Consider the following 21,701-nt stretch of genomic DNA (forward strand, 5'->3'; position numbering starts at 1 on the left):
ACGTGATATCTTAGCATTGAGTGGTTGGGTGATTCCTCCATGGTGAAGCGATAAGTATCAATACGGACTTGTGCTCCCACGTACCGTCGCGTATATATTGGGAGACCCCTATAGGATCAAAGCCTTTATCCATAGGAAACCATGTCGGCCGCCCTACTGATCGCAATGCAGTGAACACAGCATTCACGAAGATCGACCACTCGTACCGTAAAACGTATTCTGTGGTTTTGCGAAAGGTTTGGCACACCCTCTGCCTAGAACTCCAGAGCAGTTTCTTTTGGCCTTTTTCAAACTCTATAACTGAAAAAGTCCAACCGAGAATTTGTCACTTCGGGCTCGTTAAAACATCGAAGGAGACTAGAGTCATCTTTAGCTTTTTCTCGACTCTTAAAAAGTGAAAAAGCAAGTTGTGTCTAAGCATCGTTATAAAATTTATTTTAAACGGAACATAATCACCTTCTATTCCCGCGTTGATCTGTAGGTTGAGAACATGGAACGCCCCAACCAAGGAATTCCACATGATGGAAATCCTAGTCCTTTCTCCTCTTGGGGAGAAGTTGGTGCGCCCCACATGGCCACGTTGTCGCTTCCAGGACTGAAAATTGGCCTGCCTATTTGACTATTCTCAACCAATGTAGTTCAGAACACCATGGTTCCTGAACAGTCGAGTCAACAGTTAGATGAGTCTAGAGCTGCCCACCAGCCTTCTACTTCCTATAACTCTTCCTCCAATCCTTCATCTTCAAAAAGTAGAGTTGGAAAAAGCCAAGCTCCCATGGAGAAGAAGGAAAAGAAGAAGAAAGAGAAGAAGAAGAAGGAGCCTAAGGCGACTGGGGGCAAGCAAAAGGCATCTAACAAAAATCCACACACAGCACAGACCGGGCCTAAATCGCCATGCGTCATTTCTAGAGGAGATCACTTCCACAGAGATTGTCCCTGTATTCCCCGGATACTAAGGGACTGGTCCCCTCGGTTGCACAATTCGGGAGCATCAACCTCGGATAGCCATGTTGAATGCTTACCGACAACCAGCGAAAGTGAAGGTTCAAGACAAAAGGGGGGAGCAAGATCCCCCTGTAGACTGTGTGAAGGCGATCACGCCATCCACCGTTGTCCCTTCTTAGACGAAGCGAAGAGAGTTTTGGAAGATCGCCCGGTTTCACCGTTGAGACTTCCTCCTGGATACAAAAAACTCGTGCCAAGTCCTTCGTTGGTTGAAAACATAGCTGGCCCGCTCAAGTGGTCAGCTGAAGCGTCAGTCATTGAAAATGAACCTACTGAATCCAGACCAGACAAAAGTCTCAAGGTCGATACGGCAGTTGACCCGGTTCTTCCTTCAGAGGTTTCATCCTCAAATGACACCGTCACTGAAGATTCATCTTCAAATGACACCCTCACTGAAGAGAATAAGGATGACACCATCCAGATTCTTTTCATCAACACAGATTCTGATGAGCATCAGGGAAATGTGCCCATTCCTTTATCGCAGGAAGGAACATCGTCAGAATCGTATCCGGCCGTGTATTCGGTCCCACCACCAAGCAACCTGGTTGTGTCCTTTGATTGGAACCAACTAGGCAGACCCTGGTTACCAGCCAGTACACCATTCAGAATCATAGTCCAAATCTACAGAATGGTAATGGCTGGAACTATCATTGATGAAGGGGCATCTGTGAGTATCCTTTCCTCTGTTGCTTGGAAAGCACTGGGTTCCCCGGCGCTTTTTCCTGAGATAAGAAATCTCTCGGGTTTTGACAAAGGAACCAGTCGACCATTAGGGATCCTCCCCAATGCGCCTGTTACATTGAAAGGGAAGACCGTTCAAATGAACGTGATGGTCGTTCAAGGACCCTTGGATTATAACCTACTCCTTGGATGAGACTATATATATTGCATGGGAGCTATAGTCTCCTCACTCTTTAGAGTAATGTGTTTTCCACACGAAGGAAGGGTGGTCAAGCTCGTAGACCAACTTTCATTTCCGGGATCACGCATCGCAAATAGTCAAATACCAACCCTTAATGGTCTATTTACTCAAGAAATGACTCCACCCCCAGTCCTCCTTCCCGATGAATGTGAGTGATTCGGAAAGATGGGACTGGAACCCAGGGGGCATGCACCCTGGTCTGCTTCGGGCAGAGGAAACCTTGGGTATAGGGTAGAATTTCTGCGAAAGAATATGACTAGTCCGTACCCCGTCCGTATTTGGAAGAGGGGTTGTTCTGGGATAGGATTCTTTTGTTAAGGTTACTTGTTTGACAACAGTCATTCATCCTTGTCTATTTCGGTAGGCACTACCAAAGAAAGAGATTGATTTGCGGCAGCAAATAGAACCATCTTTGGGTAACTAGAAAGAGGCAAGCCTCACCCTTTAAAACAAATGTTTTATCGGATAAGTAGGGGCAGCCTTGAAATTGTATTTTATACCTGCGGGCATGCAAACCTTTTGGAGTGCAAGCTAGGAGCGGTTATTTATCTGTTTTTAGGATTAGCCATGTCCAAACTTGCATAAAGAAAGGATGAGAGGGAGCAAAGCTTAGTGAAGATGAAGCTCTATAAAAAATAGAGATCTCACAGGAGACATTTCTTATCTTATGACTGGTATATCGAGTAGTTTTAGCATAAAGTTCATGCTCGTTAAAAAATAAACGCAAGATCTGAGCAGTTTTAACGCGGTCTTCATGCTCGTTAAAAAATAAATAAAAGCAGTGAGCAATGTTTCCCCCAGAGTTTAAGCTCATTTTTAAATAAAAAAAGAACCTATTCCGGTAAATAACCATTGTGATCGTAAATTTCTTAGCCATAAAAAGCCTTGGTCGTGTTTGCATTTGCCACCTCCATTCCATTTGGCCAATCATTCACCCCCATATGATTGTTTACCCATTTTGAGGAACAGCTGCGAAGAGTGATTTCACTTAGCCATCCTTGAGACACTGTCGTGATTGGAAAATTCCAACCTGTACCTGGAATCTGCTGCTATCCCTGTTTATCACTCGTTCCTCAAAAGACGAGTCTTCTTTGAGCTCTTTTCAATTGACTCGTAAAATATGAAAAGTTTGCCGAGTTTTGGCCTTCCAGCTCGTTAAAAGGACCGGAAGAGCTATCCCTCCTCTAGATTTTAATCTTTTTGGACCTGAGGGATTATTGCACAAAAAGATCGAGCGCTTGTTTTATTCGGCTCGTTAAAGTTATCGAAAATTCATCCCTTCTGTATTGTTTTATACTTTTTCGGACTTAAGGGATTAGATGACGAAAAAGGAATTTTGGAGTTAACTTTCTGTACCTTTTCAGACTCTATAAAAATGAAAAGGACTGAGTTGTCTTTGTCGCTAGACTCGTTAAAATGATTAAATAGCGACAAACTTGTCTTTAGACGAGAACGAGTTTCCCTATCGCTAGGCTCGTTAAAACATAGCGATGGGCTTGCCCGAAGGGCAAGTTATAGAACAATCATATGTTATCCTCCTCAAGCTTGACAAAAATAAAGAGGTACTGGTCAGAAATGACTAGGGAAAATTGGGAGAACCTCAAAGCTTTAATGGTAGCAAGTCGCTCTTGAACATGACACTTTGTCCTCCGTATCACATCGGGTTGGGTTGTTTCATTCACCGGTCTCATCACCATGGTCTTCGCCAAACCATCCGTATTTGGGGTAATGCTACCGATCCATCACATCAGTGTCGTTATATGTTCAAGAGATGTTTTTCAGAAAGAGTCAACCGTATCCCATCCACTGCCATACATTATCCTTCATCCACCCATGATCGCCACCCTGAATCATATCTCACAGATTGTTTTCGCCTCCACTAAAATCATTAACTCCGTTCCGTGTCATTGATGTGGGATTCATTAAGGCCCTCCTTTGACGGATCACTTCTTGTCGACTTCAGCTCATTATCCAAGAAGTTGATCTAGGAACACCCCCCCACTACTTTGAAGCTTGCATGCCTCAATGGCAAGTTTCTCACTTCCGGTGACAGGTATACATCAATGACCTTCGACCAGAAGATTTTGCGTGGTGTTCGACGCCAAGTCCTATATTCACACCACGTGAATTGTACTGTAGTACCTTGAGGGTCATTATCATTATCGGTGATTCCTCTCGCGCTTGTTAACAGTTTAAATTATTGGCCGGTAATCAAGCGATGTCTTTCCATGTTCGACTTCAACGCAATTCTCACATGGATCGACTCGTACTTAGAGTGAAGATCGAACGAGTTTGAAGACCCCGGATCTAGTTCCATCCATCCGGGCTGTGATATATATTCAGGAAATATAAAGACATTTGATATGTACATTATTGCAACAGATGATCATCCTACTCAAAGGATGATAATTTCAGCAGAGAATTATCAGTCTATCATCAGACGGTCGTCTGTTATATGTACCAAAATGAATTTATAAAGCTGAGCATGGGAATGCCTGCCTCAGCTAGATCATGAAAGCATAATGAAAAATAATGTATTGTATTGTATTTTATTACAGGGCACCTCTCAGCGATTGAATGAACTTCGGATCCTCCTGATAAAGCATTTCACCTGATAAACGACCTCATACTTTAGGGGGCAACTGTTATAGACATTTTTGTGCCTAACAGCATGAAGCATGAAATGTCAATAATCTAAGGGATCCAAAGTCCCTAAACATGTTGTTCCTACCCCTAAAGGAACAAGGTCAGCAAACCACAGCACTGAAAATCAGTTCTCCACTTGAAAACACTCAAAAACAAGTTATTTCTGGATCATGTCAGCTGCTCCACTGAGCATCTGCGTTGAATGTCAACTGCTCCACTCTGTACCTGCGCTGAATGTCAAAAGCAATGAAGGCTACCTGCGGTGGGCGAGGTTGGCCAAGTGGCACAGTCATTCTGCAAGGTGTCAAATGCCCAGGAAGCTTCCAAAATGACACTTGGATCAGGGAATTCGCCTTGTGATGAGTAAGAGGATCTAGATCTCCAAGTGGAAGCAAGAAACTCCAAGTGGACTCAAGAACTGAAGAATAACTGAAGTGGGAGAGGACACTAGTCAGCTTCATGCCAACCTCAAGCTGACTCATCCTTTCTCCAAAACTCCTATATATAGAGCTCTCTCATGAGGTCTAGGGAGTAAGGAAGTGTTGTTGGTTTGAGTATAGAACTATTGGGTGATTTGCTTGAAGGAGGTGAAGAGGAGATTTCTTTCTGCTGGGAGGTGTTGCTGGATTGGGCCTCTTATGGTTGTAACACTCTCAGAACTTTACTTCTTCCAGTAATAAAGAATTTGAGGTTCTTCTATATGCATGTGTCTCAATGGTGTATTGATGCTTGTATATTTGATTTATTCTAATCCTTGAATCAATTATGGATGTATGCTTCTTGTAGTTTCTTTTTCTTGTGCTTTTACAGGATCTTTGTGTAGCTGGGCCAGTGAAAGAGCAAGGAGATGGGAGCAAGCAGCAAAGAGGGAAGATTGGATCAACCATTAGCGGAAGATAACGGTTAGTGGATCCCTTTCTCCTCTCTCTTACATCTCGTAAAGAAGTAATCTTGAATAGCTTTGCATTCAGTTGTTGCTGAGGTACTATCACCCTTAGAGTGGGATAGGGTCATTCCGTATTGGATACTTTTCCCAACAACACCAACCAAGTGGGGATCATCCACCCAAACAAGTGGGGATACATCAGAATTTTACATATGACAACCAAGTACATTGCATCATTCATCCCAGGCATAGTGGGGAAACCAAAATAGGCCGTTACATGACCTTGACAATAAAATACATACATGACATAGAGATGAAAAATTTAGAGCAAGACTATGAAAGTCACCAATAACAAATATCAGCAGCATCATTATTCAGATCAACAACCATGTTCTCCTTCTGCACCCCTTCTGCAACTGATCCACCTGAACCCAAAACAGCTTGTGTATTCGAACCAAGAGCTTCTAATGTAATGCCAACAATGCATTATTAGAAGATTATCTGCTCCCCCTGAACCTGTGCCAGATGGTCTCTTGACAGACCCATATCAGACTCTCTTCAACCAGAGTTTGTCCCCACTGATTTCCTTCAAACCACCATATACGCGACTGTATCTGCATAAATCGGTGTATGTACGCAGATCCCCCTCATTCAACTCGCGTACGACCATATTTCTCTGACACGATCAGGTTTCAGCAGCAATATGATGCATCAACTACCCCCAGCTTCTGTTTGAGGTATTCAAATGTCTCCCTGGGCAGTGGTTTGGTAAGAATATCAGCAACTTGTTCCTTAGAGGGAACATACTCCAACTTGAGCTTTTGTTCAAGCACTTGTTCCCGAATAAAATGGTATTGGATAGGTATGTGTTTGGTCCTTGAATGCATGACAAGATTCTTTGAGATGCTTATTGCACTTGTATTATCACAAAAAATGGAAATAGGTGGAGTACAAGTGTTTTGAAGATCCTGCAATGTTTGCATCATCCAAAGGAGTTGTGTGCAGCAAGATGCAGCAGCTACATACTCTGCTTTAGCTATAGATAATGCAATGGAACTTTGTTTCTTGCTGAGCCATGATACTAATCTAGGACCCATGAAGAATGCACCGCCACTAGTGGTTTTCCTGTCATCCACGCTAACTGCCCAATCTGAATTTGTATATGCATGAAGTGTGATATTTGTATCTCTAGGATACCATAAACCATAGTTCTGAGTCCCTTGAAGGTATTTGAAAATTCTCTTGATTGCCTGAAGATGAGTTTCCTTTGGATTTGCCTGAAACCTTCCAACTATCCCTACTGCACACATAATGTCTGGTCGAGTACCTGTTAGATAGAGTAGACTACCTACCATGGATCTATAGGTAGGTTGATGTACAGCTGTTGATTCATCATTTGTGCTGAGACTGCATCCTGTAACCATAGGAGTGCATACTGGTTTCGAATCCTCCATCCCATATTTCTTAAAGATCTTCTTGAGATACTTGGTTTTTGATAGAAAAATGTCATCTTTGTTTTCTTGGACTTGTAAGCCAAGAAAATATGTGAGCTCACCAAGCATGGACATTTCAAACTCCTTTTGCATTACCAAGGCAAAATTTTGACTCATGTCTTCTTCATTGCTGCCAAAGATGATATCATCAACATACAGAACAAGTATTAGCAACTTTTCATTGTCAACCTTTATATATAGATTGCTGTTTATTGATCCTTTTGCAAAACCTTGTTGATGAAGGTACTCATCCAACCGAAAATACCAAGCCCTTGGAGCTTGTTTGAGACCATAGAGAGCCTTTTTGAGTCTGCATACAAGATTTGGATCATTTCCAAGGATGAACCCATCTGGTTGTTCAATGTATACTTCTTCATTCAAGTCTCCATTCAAAAAGGTAGATTTTACATCCATCTGAAATACTTTGAACTTTTGAAAGCTAGAGAAAGCAAGGAACATTCTTATAGCCTCAAGTCTAGCCACTGGTGCAAAGGTTTCTTCAAAGTCTATGCCTTCTTGTTGCGCATATCCTTTACACACAAGTCTTGCCTTGTTTCTAACCACATCTCCATTTTCATTCAGCTTGTTTTTGAAAACCCACTTTGTCCCTATGACATTCTTATCTTTTGGTCTAGGAATCAACTCCCAAGTGTTATTCCTTTCAATTTGCTCAAGTTCTTCATTCATTGCCTGGACCAGCATTCATCTTTGCATGCTTCTCGTACATTTTGTGGTTTGGTGGAGGAGAGCAATGCTAGATAGCTTGAAGCTTCTAAAATGGTTCTTCTTGTTTGTACACCTGCCTCTTTCTGACCCAAAATTTGAGATTTTGGATGATTCTTCTTAACGTATCTAGATGGAGTCTTTTCTTCTATTCTTATTTGTTCTTCTGGTGCCTCATGGGTTTCTTCATAATGAATCTGATTTGACGTTGAGGGATAGTCCTCATCATCTTCGAAAACTTTAGATCTTTCCTGCCTAGGGGTATTTCCTTCTTCATCAATCACTAGATCAATACTTTCAATGATCTTTCCAAGTATTTTATTGTAACACCTATATGCTTTGCTATGAGGAGAATAACCAAGGAGAATGCCTTCATCTGCTCTAGGTTCAAACTTGCCAAGATTTTTATCAGTCCTTATAATGTAGAATTTGCTTCCAAAAATTTTAAAGTATTTTACCATGGGAGTCTTACCATACCAAAGTTCATGAGGAGTCTGAGTGCTGTTTACCCGGAAATTTATCTTGTTAAGAATAGTTACAGCAGCAAATGCGGCTTCACTCTAGAAGGTTGTGGGAGTTCCAGATTCATCGATGTTGTAGGGAAAAGTGTCCGACTCGGATGACCCTAACCCACTCTAAGGGTGACAGTTCCTTAGCAACAACTGTAAAACAAACTACTGAAAGTTTACTTCTTTATGAAAGCAAAAGAGAATGGAGGAAGCACTAACCGTTGCCTTGCGCTTAATGTCGAATCCAAACTCTCCTCTTTGGCCGCTTGCTCCTAGCTCTTTGTCCTTCTGCTCGCCCAGCTACAATGAGATCCTGCACAATGACAAAGAAGGAAACTACAAGATGCATGCAATCATAACTGGTTCATGGATTAGTGTAAACCAAACATGCAATCATCACAATATATAATTGAACAAAAGCACATAGAAGAACCTCAATAGCTTTTATTAATGAAGAAATAAAGGTTCTGAGAGGATTACAACCATTGCAGGCTCCAACCCAGCAACACCTCCCAGCAGAAAGAATTGCTCTTCTTCACCTCTCTCAAACAATCACCCAATAACTCAAGAATGAAACCAACAGCATATCACTACTTTGCACAAAATTCCAGCCTCCTGAGCTCATAGGAGAGAGCTCAATATATAGATGAATTGAGAAAGGATGAGTCAGCTTGCAACTGATGTGTAGCTGCCTTGTGTCCTCTCTCTCTTCAGTTAATCTTTAGTTGATCTTCAGTTCTTGAGTCCACTTGGTGAACCTTGCTTCCACTTGGAGAAACAAAGCCTCTGACTCATCACAAGGCGAAATACCTGATCCAAGTGTCATTTTTGGAAGATTCCAAAGCTATGACTCACTCTGCCACATGTCCAAACTCGCCCAACGCAGGTGGGCTTTGTTCTGCCTGCTTTGCAACGTAGGTACACCATGGAGCAGTTGTGTTTCAGCGCAGAAACCCAGTGGAGCACTTGCTTTGATTTCAGGATTGCTTGTTTTTGAGTGTTTTCAGGTGGAGAACTGATCTGAGAGCTGTTGGTTTGCTGACCTTGTTCCTCTAGGGGTAGGAACATCATGTTTAGGGAACTTTGGATCCCTTGGATTATTGACAATTCATGCTTGTTGCTGTAAGGCACAAAATTGTCTATAACAGATGCCCCCTAAAGTATGAGGTCGTTTATCGGGTGAAATGCTTTATTGAGAGGATCCGAAGTTCATTCAATCTGCTGAGAAGTGTCCTGTAATAAGATACAATACAATACATTATTTTTCATACATTTTTCATGATCTAGCTGAGGCGGGCATTCCCATGCTCAGCTTTATAAATACATTTTGGTACATAGAACAGACGATCGTCTGATGGTAGACTGATAATTCTCTGCCGAATTTATCGTCCTTCACTGATAATTCTCTGCCGAATTTATCATCTTTTGAGAAGGATGATCATCTGTTGCAATGATGTACATATCAAATGTCTTTACGTCCTGAATATATATCGCAGCCCGGATGGATGAAACTAGATCCGGGGTCTTCAATCTCTTCCGATCTTCACTCGATGTACAAGTCGATCCATGTGAGAATTTCTTGAAGTCGAACATGGAAAGACATCACTTGATTACCGGTCAATAATGTAAACCGTTAACAAGCGCGAGAGGAATCACCGATAAGGATGATGACCCTCAAGGTACGGCAGTACAATCTACATGGTGGGAATAAAGGACTTGGCGTCGACCACCATGCAAAATCTTCTGGTTGAAGGTCATTGATGTATACCTGTCGCCGGAAGTGAAAAACTTGCCATTGAGGCATGCAAGCTTCAAAGTACTGAGGGGGGTGTTCCTAGATCAACTCCTTGGATAATGAGCTGATGTCGACAAGGAGCGATCCGTCAAAGGAGGGCCTTAATGAATCCCACATCAGTGACACGGAACGGAGCTAGTGATAATGATGAGGTGAAAACAAACTGTGATGTATGATTCAGGGTGGCGGTCATGAAATGGATGAAGGATAATGTATGGCAGTGGGTGGAGCAGGGTTGACTCTTTACAGAACCACATCTCTTGAACATATAACGACACTGATGTGATGGATTGGTAGCATTACCCCAATTGTGGATGGTGTGGCGAGGACCATGATTCTGCGATCAGTGAATGAAACAACCCAACCCGAAGCGGACGGAGGACAAAGTGTCATGTTCAAGAGCGACTTGCTACCATTAATACTGTGAGGTTCTCCCAATTTTTCCCCAGTCATTGCTGACCAGTACCTCTTTATTTTTGTCAAGCTTGAGGAGGATAACATATGCTTGTTCTATAACCTGCCCTTCGGGCAAGCCCATTGCTATGTTTTAACGAGCCTAGCGATAGGGAAACTCGTTCTCGTCTAAAGACAAGTTTGTCGCTATTTAATCATTTTAACGAGTCTAACGACAAGGAAAACTCGGTCCTTTTCATTTTTAGAGAGTCTGAAAAGGTACGAAAAGTTAACTCCAAAATTCCTTTTTCGTCATCTAATCCCTTAAGTCCGAAAAAGTATAAAACAATACAGAAGGGATGAATTTTCGGTTGCTTTAACGAGCCGAACAAAACAAGCGCTCGATCTTTTTGTGCAATAATCCCTCAGGTCCAAAAAGATTAAAATCTAAAGGAGGGATAGCTTTCCGGTCGCTTTAACGAGCTGGAAGGCCAAAACTCGGCAAACTTTTCATATTTTACGAGTCAGTGAAAAGAGCTCAAAGAAGACTCGTCTTTTGAGGAACGAGTGATGAACAGGGATAGCAGCAGATTCCAGGTACAGGTTGGAACTTTCCAATCACGGCAGTGTCACAAGGATGGCTAAGTGAAATCACTCTTCGCAGCTGTTCCTCAAAATGGGTAAAAAAACATATGGAGGTGAACGATTGGCCAAATGAACGGATGGAGGTGATGGCATATAAACACGACCAAGGGCTTTTAATATGGCTTTCAAAGGTTACATTTCTCGAGGTTGTTTACCGGTTCATTTTTTATGCGTGAGCTTGAACTGCTAGGGAAAGATTGCTCACAATTTACGTTTATTTTTTAACGAGCATGAACTTCTACACAAAAACTGCTCGATTCTGCGTTTATTTTTTAACGAGCATGAACATTGCCAAAACTGCTCGGTGATATGTTTGCATGCCCCCAGCATAATAACGCAAATCGAGGTGTATGCCCCCCAAGCTTCATTGCATTCAAATTTGTTGGTTGGAATGAAGGTGTACCATTGAGATCTGGAAAGGGGATCGATTCATTTTTTAATGAGGTTGACATAGTAAAAGAACTATCCTCATTGCCCACTGTATTTATAGTATTCGATAGGAAATCGAAAACTGAAGGATGATAAAGGTTATTTTGAGTATCTTCCCCACAACCCGGGAGAAGGGAACGATGGTGGAAATCATTCCATGGCGCCCCGTCAATTACCATTGATTGGACTATTCCTTTGTCGGTTCCATGCACTCGCGACCAAGGACTTAAAGGGGTGCCATATTCTCTAGACCTATTTATCCAAACGCTTGATGAGCGTTGATTTGGGGTTGCCCCCCAGGCCAAGAAAATTGATTGCTACAATACTTCCATTGGTCTTGGGGACAAAACCTTTGCATGATCCATGCTGATATCGTTTTCTGACATCTTTTGTGCGGAAGATATCATATTGCAGGTTCCTACTGTCGCCACTTCTCCCACAATGAACGTTGGCGGAAGGGTGAAAGTTCCCATTAATGTAGGATCTTTTAGTAGGCCTACTCCGATATTTTGAAACGAATGGTCGCTTCCATGGATCAGAGGAACGCTTCCTGTAACTTGTGAACCATTAGGGAGGAAATTTTGTTGGTCAATGATCGTAATCTCTCCTTGAAAGGGGAATGCGATTTTCCTAAAATAGGTCGACACAACAGCTTCCATGGCATAAATCCATGGTCTTCCCAGTAGGATGTTATAGTCAAGATTGCCATCGATGACTTCAACATCTATTTCTACTGTTTTGCCCCCTAGTTCAACTTTAAAGTTACTAAGGATACCGTAAGGGGTATATGTCCTTCCGTCAAATGCTTTTAATGTTGTCGATGATCGCGACAAGGTTGGAGATCCTAAAGTTTTCCAGCAACTCATCGACATAATACATGTCGATGCCCCCTCATCAATAATTGTTCGATGAACAGTTTTGTTGAGGGCTTTCACTTGGACGAGGAAAGCTAGTTGAGCTGGTAACTGAGGATCATATCCTTTGTGATCAAAGGATACAAGATTGGAATCTTTAGGATCCACCCCACCAATTGCTGATAACAATGCCTGCCTTTGGGATGGGCAATTTTGTAGTACTTCAAGAGTCGACATAGCAGACGGCGATTGCGCCAAATCTTCCACTATATTATAATGCTGTGCCGCTCTGGCACGAGGATTAAATGTCGACTTGTGTACTACTCCCTTTGGCGGTTTTATTGTTAATTCATGTGTGATGGGGGGTACAACTTCTGCCGAAGTTGTTGTCGAACTGCTAGGTTGATCTTTACCTTTATCGTTCGACACCTGTGGATTCCCGTAATCTTTGTTCCTTGTCGAAATCAAAGCATCATTCTGTTGCTTCGATATCGATAACATAAGCACTTGCGACGGTGAAGCATTTCCACTACCAACCAAATTTTTTCCTCGATCGGGAAACGGATCAGTTAACACAGCTGGAGTTTGCGAACTCTTTAAGAATCTTTTTAGATCAGCTTTGTATGGACATTCTCTCATCCAGTGATCCTCATCACATATCTGACACCCATAAGGTGGTTTCCTATCTCGAGGAGGGCTTGAAGAAGTTTTCCGAGGAGATGACTCTCCTTGTTTCTTCTTCTTCCCTTTGTTTTGATTTTTCTTGCTTCCTGGTTGATTGGTTTCTTTGCCTTTATCTGTCGATACGGCATTTACTTCCGAAGCAAGAACTTCTTCATGCGCATTTTGATTCGAATCCTTACGGGCCTTCTTTTGATTGGCCCTTTTCGGATTCGTGTTTGCCGTGCCAATCACGCCATCGCCGGCATGAGAGTCACTGTTTGATTTAGGAGGAGGAGGGATTGAAAACTCTGGTCTAGGGGCGTCTGGTATTTTGTCATAGAGCGTGCCGGACTGAGTATATACTAAATCCAAGTATTGTGCACGAGCAATAACTTGCTCTTCTGTTACGACTCCTCCCTTTGCCACATCTTCCGTTATGGCCGGAAGTAATGACTTTATAAACCACTCAGCTAAAAGCTGATCAGGAACGTATGTTTTAACCATTCTTCGTCGACGTCGCCACTCATGTATATGATCTGATATATGAGTCGCGGTTGTCTGTTTGAAGTTAGTCAATATCTCTGTTCCGGTTTCATACCTTATTGGTAATTGAAAGTGGGTTAAGAATGTCGTGGCAAGGGAGCCAAAATTGTCGAACGAAGCTCTAGGCAATTCTATATACCATTTTGCCGCTGGACCTGTCAATGTCCTCTGAAAGAGGCGAAGCCTTATTGAATCGTCATTCAAAGTGTTCGATGAACACCATAGATGAAATGTCATCACATGATTCGACGGGTCTTCACCTGGATTTCCATTGAATTTAGGAATGTCGGATGGAAGTTTGTGCGGAATCACTGGCCACCAAGGGGCGTAAGCAATTGGATCGTTTGTTAACCGATGTAAATCAGGCAACTCTAAGGTCACCACGAATGGTAACTGTTGGTTCAAGTTAGGTGAAGCGTAACCAGGATACGATGGAATCGCCTGAACAGTCGGTCTTTGCATACCAGCATAATGGAGTTGATGTTGGTACGATGAATACGGTTGATGGACTTGACCACTATAAAGTGGTTGATTTTGACCATTTTGAATATATGGTTGTCCAGTATTCGCAAATATTTGCTGTTCAGAACCTTGGTACACTTGTTGGAATTGCGGCTGTTGGTATTGCATTATCCACGGTTGCGACACCATGGGTTGTTGCGCTACACTAACCATTGGACCAAGATGTGGGGTAGTTGTACCCAATTGTACTTGTGTTGTCCCACCAGTAGGTGATTGTGGTTGGGTCGCAGGGTCAAGTGGCTGTTGCACGAGAACCTGAGCAATCTGAGGTTGACACACAACAGGCATTGTTTGAACTTGCGACACGGTCACAATAGCCGGTGTAGTTGGGATGTTTGTCACAGGTACACACTGTTGCATAGAATATACAACTCTTGGTGGCTGGGATAGCACAGGTACCCAACTACTCGTTGCAATTCCACCATAACTTGAATAAGGTTGAGAGCTCCCGTATGGGTACTGCCCCCCATACGGTAGCAACCCAAAACTCAAGGCAACTGCCTGCCTTGGAGGACTGGATGGCCTAATTAGATTCCCAAAAGGGTCAATTTGATGAGCCTCACCATGAGAGTTACCAGACATTACTCCGGAAAAAACAGGAACAGACCATACTGTTGAGATAGTCTCTTGCTGGACTCCTTCTAGCGACTGCGAGCTAGTTGGGATAGATGGTATGCCGGCGAACATTGTTGGATTTGCAGCAGGTAATTCTGCCGTCGCCGTGTCATTCAACACAGTCCTAGATGTCGACGGTTGTTCAGTCATTTTTAGCCTATCCAATTGATTACCTAGTGATTCTACAGGAACTTCCACTGGTGATGGACAAACTTCTGTTGTAGCAGGAAATAGAGTGACCCCTACTCCAATTTGAATTGGAGTGGATACTTGTGGTTCCTCTATAATTTCCTCTATCGCAATCAGACCAGGTGGAAGAGGAAGACCGTCAGGTCCGTAAAAGATTTCCGGTGCCGAAGAAGGGGTTGTATCGACCGCGACGGATGTTTGAGGAACAAAACTCTCTGGACCGGTTACAGATGGAACTGGTTCAGTCATACGAGTATTTGCCCCCAGACTAGGATCAGTATTACTGTCCCTCTGTGGCGATTGAATTTCTTCTATTGAGGCAGGGTTTCCAGAAATGTTTGGAGTGACCAGAATCTCAGATGTTGTTGGAACGCTTGTTCTAACTTTTAAAGGAGATTTTGAACTGGTTCGACGAGCTCGCTTTGTCCGGATTGTTTTCAATTCCGGGGACAAAGACGGTTGACTCGCAAGCCTCCGAGAACGACGGATATTCAATTGACTTTCTTCCACGATTGCGGATTACTTGATCAACTAAAATATAAAGGGGAAAATTTGTGTTTCCGATTCGAATGAATTTTATTAGACGCTTTTAAACATAACTTTGCTTTTTCATGTTTTAAGAGTCGACAAAAAGCTAAAGATGACTCTAGTCGCCTTCGATGTATTAACGAGCCCGAAGTGACAAATTCTCGGTTGGACCTTTTCAGTTATAGAGTTTGAAAAGGGCCAAAAGAAACTGCTCTGGAGATCTTAGCAGAGGGTGTGCCAAACCTTTCGCGAAACCACAGAATACGTTTTACGGTACGGGTGGTCGATCTTCGTGAATGCTGTGTTCACTGCATCGCGATTAGTAGGGCGGCCGACACGGCTTCCTATGGATAAAGGATAATTACCTATAGGGGTCTCCCAATATATACGCGACGGTACGTGGGAGCACAAGTCCGTATTAGTGCCACCGACTCTCAGGAGGAATCACCCACCTTCGTAGAGATCGACAGTCACTATGTTTAACGACGCCGGAACATGTCTCTACCTAGACCTCTAGATGTTTGCGTTATGTTTCAAATGCATTGTTAGGTTCATTCAGTATATTTTAAGTTGATCTTTTTAAAGTTTGCCTTTCAAGGTTCACCACGATATGTATATGACAAATTCCTAAATGCAGCCTAAGATGAGAAGCAAGCTTTTTCAAATCTTTTTGACTGATGAAAATCTTAACTACTGAGAGAGAAAGAAGGAAAATTCTTTTCACACAGTTCATACAGCACAAACTAATGCACTTTCTCCTAAATCATCATGCAAACTTTTTCAAATGCAAAATGCACAATGCATGTATTTTCTTTTCCCTTTCTTAATGTGGATGGATACAAAAAGAAAGTGGTTATATAACTTTGATTTTGATTTAAAGCGAAAGTAAACAAGCTTTTCCAAAATCAAAAGACACCTTAAGATTCACTTACTTAATCACTGGAAATACATGAAATCAAACCAAACTAACGAAAGTAAAATGACTAATCAGCTATGGACAACAAACAAGCTAACTCTTTAGACCAGCAAAGCGCCTAACACAGGTTCAGATCTAAGAGGCCAAAAGCATGACTAGTTTACTCTTCGTTATGCGAAATTGTAAATGAGCAAGAAATACAAAGAACAAGTAAAATTTCGTTATATAACAGAGGCAGAATGATGGCAAGTAATATTGGTTTCAAAACAGGCACAACACTGACACCTAGCAGCAAAACTAAGTGAAAACAGGCAAGAGAAAGGAGGAAACCCCAAAAGCACTAAGAAAATTTGGGTCAACACAGGCTCTGCACAGTCAAACTGGCTCTCAGCGCAGGTAGCCTGTGTACTACCTGCTTTGGAAAACGAGAGTTGCGTTTTCACAGTTTCCGGGTCATAATTTTCTAAAAAATGCACGGTTTTTGCCCAAATCAGAAGCATTCAGTCAAGCACACTTAAAGGGATGATTTAGAAGGTGCAAAGCTATCACTAAGAGCTTACAAGGATCTTTGTAGATCAGCTCTTCAAATCATGAATCTGCTCAGAAAATGAGCAAGAGTAGCTGCCCCTCTTCTTCGCTTTTGATATAGTCAAAAGCTTTTCGATTTGGTACTCTTTTGTTCAGGAGATGAATAGCAAAGATACTACAAACACAATCAAACGGATACGGTCCCCAGCGGAGTCACCAGTTTGTTGTAGGGAAAAGTATCCGACTCGGATGACCCTAACCCACTCTAAGGGTGACAGTTCCTTAGCAACAACTGTAAAACAAACTACTGAAAGTTTACTTCTTTATGAAAGCAAAAGAGAATGGAGGAAGCACTAACCGTTGCCTTGCGCTTAATGTCGAATCCAAACTCTCCTCTTTGGCCGCTTGCTCCTAGCTCTTTGTCCTTCTGCTCGCCCAGCTACAATGAGATCCTGCACAATGACAAAGAAGGAAACTACAAGAGGCATGCAATCATAACTGGTTCATGGATTAGTGTAAACCAAACATGCAATCATCACAATATATAATTGAACAAAAGCACATAGAAGAACCTCAATAGCTTTTATTAATGAAGAAATAAAGGTTCTGAGAGGATTACAACCATTGCAGGCTCCAACCCAGTAACACCTCCCAGCAGAAAGAATTGCTCTTCTTCACCTCTCTCAAACAATCACCCAATAACTCAAGAATGAAACCAACAGCATATCACTACTTTGCACAAAATTCCAGCCTCCTGAGCTCATAGGAGAGAGCTCAATATATAGATGAATTGAGAAAGGATGAGTCAGCTTGCAACTGATGTGTAGCTGCCTTGTGTCCTCTCTCTCTTCAGTTAATCTTTAGTTGATCTTCGGTTCTTGAGTCCACTTGGTGAACCTTGCTTCCACTTGGAGAAACAAAGCCTCTGACTCATCACAAGGCGAAATACCTGATCCAAGTGTCATTTTTGGAAGATTCCAAAGCTATGACTCACTCTGCCACATGTCCAAACTCGCCCAACGCAGGTGGGCTTTGTTCTGCCTGCTTTGCAACGCAGGTACACCATGGAGCAGTTGTGTTTCAGCGCAGAAACCCAGTGGAGCACCTGCTTTGATTTCAGGATTTCTTGTTTTTGAGTGTTTTCAGGTGGAGAACTGATCTGAGAGCTGTTGGTTTGCTGACCTTGTTCCTCTAGGGGTAGGAACATCATGTTTAGGGAACTTTGGATCCCTTGGATTATTGACAATTCATGCTTGTTGCTGTAAGGCACAAAATTGTCTATAACAATCGAGCATAGCACGAGCCATTTGTTGAACCGTTCTGTTCATCCTTTCCACTACTCCATTTTGTTAAGGTGTCCTTGCAACAGAGAATTCCATTTTTATGCCATGTTCTTCACAAAAATCGAAAAATTCATCTGAGGTAAATTCTTCTCCTCGATCAGATCTGAGACATTTGATTCGTCGATCTGATTCGTTTTCAACCAAGGCTTTGAATGATTTGAACTTTTCAAAGGCTTCATCTTTATACTTCATGAGTCCTAACCAACACATCCTTTAAAAGTCATCAATAAAAAATATGAATTACTCTTCACCTCGAGGTGACTTCTTCCTAGTTGGACCACATATATCAGTATGGACAAGTTCAAGTGGTCTACTAGCTCATCCTTCCTTCTCAGGGAAATTAGTTCTGGTTTGCTTACCAAACTGACATGATTTGCATATTGTATTGTCTGGAATTCTGATGTCAGGAAGATCACTAATCGCCTGATATTTGCATGCTTTCCTTATTTGAGAGAAGCTAAGATGCCCCAATCTTTTGTGCCATGGCCAGTGTTCATCATTCTTGCTTAGATAACATTGATGTTGTCCTTCTTTGAATATATATAAATTATTTGGAGTTCTTGTGCCTTTGATCACTGTTTTTCATGTATGAAGATCACGAAGAGTACATCCATTTGATCGAAATATTACCTCAGTTCCTTGATTGCACATCTGACTGACACTCAATAGATTATGCTTTAAGCCATCAACATACATAACATTTCTAGCTTTGAACTTTTCTTTCAACTGAACAGAACCTTTACCTTTTATGAACGCGGGGGTGTCATTTCCAAATGAGACCTTCTTTACCTTTTCTAAGGCACTATATGATTGAAGTTTTTCTTTATCTCCTGTCATATGTTTCGAACATCCACTGTCGATATACCATTGACTTTCCTGTCCTTCTGCATATAAGGCTATCCCACATCTTTCCGGTTGTGGTTCTTTCATTCTCCATGTTTTGGTACTTGAGACTTGTTCCTTCTGAGTTGTCTGCCGAAACCTGCTCCTGCATTCAGAATCTTCATGACCGAAGTTGTTACAAATTGGACATTCTATTTCATTTTCAAGAGAAGAAAAGTTATTGTAGGTACTTTTCATGATCCCAGTCATACTTCCTTGTTTTTGAGCTTCTCTCATCATGATTGTTTTATAGGCAACACATTGAGCTGCTTTGCGACCAAAGTTATGACAAGAGAAACATTATCCATTGAAGAAACTCTTTCGATTATCAAATCTACCAATCGAATGATTGTAGTTTCTATGGACATCCATTCTTGAGGAAAATTGAGAATGTTTTACCTCTGGCTGATTGTAGTTTCTGTTCATCGTTAAAGTAGATTTCCCTCGATTTACCTGGTAGTATTTGTTCATTCTTGAGGTAAATTGTCCCTGATTTACTTGGTGATTTCCATTCAGCCTTTGCTGTCGATTGTCAATTTGTTCACTCCTCCTTGCTACATCAAGATAACTTTTGGAGGTGGATGCTTGAGATGCTTCTTCATTATATCCCAGACCAGTCTTGATTAGTGGAGAACGCTACACTTTGATAATCTCATCTAAAGTTTCAGATCCTCTAGCAAATCTAAGATTAAGGGCTTCTGTTTTCTCAATTTTTTTTCTAAGCCCCACAATTTCACATTCTAACTTATCATTATATTTATCTTTTTCGGCAAGTTGGCACGTTAGAGTATCTATAATCATATTCTTTTCCTCTAAACAAACTTTAAGTCCAGAAATTTCTTCATAAATACCTTCTTCATTTATAGCATCCAAGAAATCATCATCTTCAAAAGCCATCAAAAGTCTATCATCATTACCTTGTTCATCTTCATCACTATTTGACAATCCATCACTGTCTTCATGCGTGTAATAACTCTTCTTATTCTGCTTTTTGTTCCATCTGACAGGTTCCTTACCTTTGTCTAGTTTATCTTTATGAGGACATTTTGTAGCATAATGACCGACTCTTCCACAAGCAAAGCATTTGAAAGGCAGCTTACCACTGAATCTTCCAGTTCCCTGTTGAAGGTTCTTGACAAAATTTGATTCTTCCTCCTCTTCTGACATATGTCCTGACTCATAGTAATCTCCTTTGCCCGAAGACTTGAATGCATCTTCTCTCCTGTCTGATGGTCCCCCTTTTCTCATTTCGTAAGCGGTCAGAATTTCGTGCAGCTGTGACATGGTAAGGCTCTGTAGATTCTACTTTTCTTCAATGGCAGAAACTTTTGATTCAAACTTAGAAGATAAAGATCTTAGAACCTTCTCAACCAAACCAACCTCTTTTATTTCTTCACCCAAGTTTTTCATACAATTAACAATCTCATCTATACAAAGGAAATAGTTATCCACACTTTCATCATTGTGCATTCTGAGATTTTCATATTGAATTCTGAGGGTTTGAAGTTTTGCTCATTTTACCTGTTCATCTCCTTCGTAGCTCAGAACGATCTTCTCCCATATTTCCTTTGCGGTTTTGAGCTACATAACCTTGGCAAATTCTGTTTGAGATAGACTCCCTAATAGAGTATTGACAGCCTTTGCATTTGTTTCATACTGCTTCTTCTCAGCCGGATCTGTAGGAGTAGCTGAAGGAAATGTGTACCCTGTATCTATGATATCCCAGACTTCTGTACCAAGAGATTGAAGATAAGTTGTAATTCTTACCTTCCAATAAACGAAGTTGGTCCCATCAAACATTGGTGGCCTGATCGAGGCTTCTCTCTCGTAGTTTCTCATGATGATAGATCTTCCTTCAAATGATCAAGCTTCTTCTGAAGGGCCTGCTCTGATACCAATTGTTGGAAATAATACTAAGAGGGGGGGGGTGAATCAGTATTATTAAGTCAAGAAAAATTTATTTCACACCCAGATCATATATGCTACTTCAGTTAGAGAAAACCGTGTATATACGCAACTTCGGATAAGGAAACCAGCATATACCATGCAAATTTATAATTTAATGTATTCTACAGATGTTGATTATTAATCTGTGCATCAGAGTCATATAAACAGTAACCAGGAACAGTAAAAATAGAGTAGAAGACAATCACACACAAGAACACAAGATATAAGGTGGAAAGCCAATGTGGGTGAAAACCACCTGCTGCAATTCGTCTCTATCTTCTTTTAATTAGAAACTTCTTTTTACAAGGATTCTATACTGGCGCAGACTTATACCAGTACGCACGCTGCAACCTACAGAGAGCTACAACCCTCTCTCATTCTCCAGCTTCTCTTGGAAGGGAGCTACAACCCCCTTAGCTCTTGTACTAGCTGAGATACTAAAACGTAGGTGCTAACCTACAGAAGGCTACAACCTTCTCTTTTCTTCTAGGGACCATGTTTCATAAATTTTCATACTGGATCCATGAACATCAATCAAACATCAAGAATTTCTGCATCAAACAATCTCCTTTTCACCAATTAAAACTGAATCAAATAGACACTTCTCTAACAGTTGTACCCAGAACACAGTAACAGTAACCATACACCAATTCTGAACTCAGATCACTGTAGTAATCAGAAGAAGCAGCTAGAACATAACTTAAGAGACATACGCTACTTCGATA

This window comes from Pinus tabuliformis, chromosome 5_1 (genome assembly GCF_031772625.1).
Source record: "Pinus tabuliformis cultivar Carrire ecotype Pingquan chromosome 5_1, CPIR1, whole genome shotgun sequence".
NCBI classification, from domain to species: domain Eukaryota; kingdom Viridiplantae; phylum Streptophyta; class Pinopsida; order Pinales; family Pinaceae; genus Pinus; species Pinus tabuliformis.